Raw genomic sequence first — 3,576 nt, 5'->3', positions numbered from 1 at the left:
CTGTCATCATCCAGATTTCATTTTCTTGTCTCCAAGCTTCCCGTTCTTCCTAGACCACTCAGCTTGCGGGGGAATGATAAACCAATCATCAATTGATCAAGCTGCATGGCTTATCTTCTGTTGCATGGCTTATCTTCTGTTACCTAATATTCACCATTGTAATTATCCTCTCTTATCCTAGACGTACAAGTAGATAGGTTCTGTTTACTAGTCTTATCTTTCCTATATGTAGAGTCTCACTCCTAATACAATTATACTTGTAAGTTACTCATCAATATATATACAATCGTCAGCCACTAGGTGTGCTTGACAACACTTTATTCAAACCCTTTAGAGTTGTGTTTCATTTCAGTAAAACATCTAGCAAGATGGCTTTCTACCGCAGCCATTATGGTTAGAACACCTTTGTTTAAGATTGTTGCTTCTCAAGGATGTAGCTACTATAATGAACTGATGTGATGCAATTTTTTTTTTCCTTTCTTTTTTCAATGAAGTGATGATAAATAATAAATTACAATCAAGGTATTGCATAAACTAAGACAACTCTTGCAGCCTTCAATTACTGAACATGCACAAATATATGCACAATGTAATACCAAAAGAACACTAATCAATTAGATATGCAGAGAGGTGATACAATCATACAAATCACACTTTAAAAAGTAGGGCACATACCAAATCGATCAGAAGCTAGGTTTACTTGCAACCATATGTTTCACTCAGCAAAATCAAAATCCCAAAAGGACAAAGCAGAATATGAAGATACACAAGAAATTATATTGAGTAACACTGAACTGTAGGCATAAATATCAACCATGACTTAAAAGTCTGCTACATAGCAGCAAAACCTGCCCAAATGGTCCCAACTTTTGCTTCTGTGCTAGTAGTTCAGCCAAATTAATATCTGCTATTATACCAGCTGAGTATTAATGATCAAGACAATGTAAACAACAGTGGATAAGAACACCACCAAGCATATATATGATTATAGAAATGACTGGGAAAGAAGAAGAAGAATATTGGGTGGAGAAAAAGGAGAGCAAGAAAACAAAGAACACACAGAAGTGCGGTATGACACTACAACATAGACGGCCATGGAGCTGCAAGTGGAGAAATCATTGGTTGGTTGGTTCAAACCTTTTAATGTTATAAACAGCAACAAGTAAGTCCTGCTCTAAGAATAACTGATAATAAAACCTTCATTTCAAAATAACTGCTCCAATAGTTTACATGCTTGCACTGAGTCTACCTTTACTCTCTAGCTAATAAAAAGAGTGTCTCATCGAAGCAGGGGAAATATACTCTCTTCTCACATTCTCTGTTCAAAAGTCTCCTCTCCAACTCTCCAAAGAAGAATACTTCTGTGTTTGTAACACTGAAGCTAATGGAATTCTATTACTTCCAGGTTAGAAACATAGTCTATTAACTATTTCATATTTGATTTGATTGGTTTTTACTCTTTTTTGTTTTTCTTCTCTATGTTTGCATGTTTAATTGAAAGATGGCCATGGCGATTATTGTGGTAATTGTGACATGGTTCGGTGTCATAGCTAGTATTAAGTGGATCTGGTCTCTAGTGAAGTATCGGTTAACTTCTTACACTCAAGAGTTATTTGCAGGTAAATTGCTTTTCGTCAAAAAGGTTGTTTTGTTTAGGTCACAATCTAAAAGGTTTACCAAAAATAAGCTTGACCTAATATGTTTTAGAAAGGCCAAATATAGGCAGAAGTTTAGCAATACTTCCCAACTTTGACAGGGTTTTTTAATAAACATTTAGCTTTGAGTAGTGGATAAGAACACCACCAAAAAAAGAAAAGAAAACACACACACACAGAGAAAAGCACTAGCAAAGCCAACGACAAAAAAAATATACTAAATAACAGCAACACTACAATTTGAGAAGATAGCAACTAACCAATCTCTGAATACCTAGGAAACTGATGCCTATAAGGACTCCCAGAATTGAACTCTATCCACAACTTACGCTCCTCCCTCACATCTAACCAGAATACACTGGTAGGGAATTATTTCCAACTTTGTCAACATTCAACAAGCACAAATTAAAGTAATAACATTTAGGATGGCTAGATTACTTCTATGTAAAATGACTTAACGACTAACATTAATTCTAAACTTCACTTCTCCCCTGCTACAAAACAATATCACCAAAATCCCAAATTCCAATCAACAAACTAGAAACACAAACACAACAGATATATAACAAAAACCCTCAAACAGTATCCCCTAAAACCAAATAGCCCTTTTCTCTAAGTTATGAGAAAGATAAGCTCTAAGCATACAAGGAAGTCAAGTGAAGCCTTAGATTTTGGTTAAAAGAGAATTTTTCGTTGAAGTCTAAGATAGGATTGCTGGTAATTGTCAAATACGTGTTGCAAAGAAAAGAGAACTCACTTACCTCAAATCCTAAACAAGACCAATCGCATAGAATCGATGCAAGGCTCTTGTACTATTGCCCAACTGCCAAACTTCTTTCAATTTTTGTTTCCGAGCAGATCTGGAATGGAGGCACACCTGTAAAGAAAGACCAAGAGGATTAGAGCTTACATTAACCAGAAGATATAGAAGAATAAGACGTGCTGAGACAGAATAAGAGGAAAAAAAGAGAATTACGCGAGAGAGAGTGATGGGCGATGGAAGAGAAGCCGTGAAATTTAAGATCTTTTAGGTTTATTGGAGTTTCATCACTGGAGGTAGTAGAAGAGTAGCGTGTAGAGGCTCCACAATTTTAGGGATATGGGTAGGATGATCAAATATTTGAGGCAGCGGGAAGAATTTTAGTGGCGGCAAACTTAAATTTTTTATTTTAATACAAATTTCAAACCCCAAACTCTAAATCGTAAACCCTAATTGTTATTTTGTATTTTTTCTTTTGGAACAATTATTGGTTTTTTTTTTTATTCTTAGGTATTGTGTATTGTGAATTAGGATATTTTAGACAGTGATTTATGGACTTTGCAGACGTGTAGTCCAGTTATATGACTACTTATATCAAACAAGTTTAATTGCATAGAATAATATCCACTTATTCAGGATATCTCGTCGGGAATAAGATATCTTGTTCAGGAGTAGATGTTATGTCGAGAAAGAAATATCGTATCAAGGAGCAGATAAGCTGTCAAGGAAGTGTTGAGAAACATATATCTTGACAAGTTGGAATAGGAACCATATATCTTGTGTAGAAGTGAATATCTCGTCTAAGAGCATATATATGATTGAGGAGCAAATATTGTATCTAGGAGGGAATATCTCGTCGAGAAGCATATATCTTGTCTAGGGGGTATCCTCTCATCTAGAAGTATATATGTTGTCAAGGAGGGGTGTCGAGGAACATACATATTGTCTATGATGGAATATCTCGTCTAGAACCATGTATCTTATCTAGGAGAAAATATCTCGTCAAAGAGAATATATTTTCTGTTGAGAAATAGATATTGTGTTTAGGGCAAGGTTTCAAATTTCAATTTCGATCGGTTTTGATTTTGGTACTTCAAATTTAAGAAAATTTCGGAGAAAGTTTCGATTTCGGTGGAAATTTCGGTTAAAAATAAAGAAATC

General features: G+C 35.1%; 1 long non-coding RNA gene across 1 annotated transcript; it reads right to left on the bottom strand.

The window, feature by feature from the left end:
- Positions 1 to 722: 722 nt before the first annotated feature.
- Positions 723 to 2,751, bottom strand: LOC133735683 (uncharacterized). Its single transcript, XR_009859214.1, has 3 exons — positions 2,632 to 2,751; positions 2,417 to 2,532; positions 723 to 904 (listed from the first exon to the last, which is right to left on the bottom strand). It is a non-coding gene; the product is annotated as an uncharacterized LOC133735683 (long non-coding RNA).
- Between the last annotated feature and the right edge of the window lie 825 nt (positions 2,752 to 3,576).

This window comes from Rosa rugosa, chromosome 3 (assembly GCF_958449725.1).
Source record: "Rosa rugosa chromosome 3, drRosRugo1.1, whole genome shotgun sequence".
NCBI classification, from domain to species: Eukaryota; Viridiplantae; Streptophyta; class Magnoliopsida; order Rosales; family Rosaceae; genus Rosa; species Rosa rugosa.
This window is presented reverse-complemented; position numbering and strand designations above follow the sequence as displayed.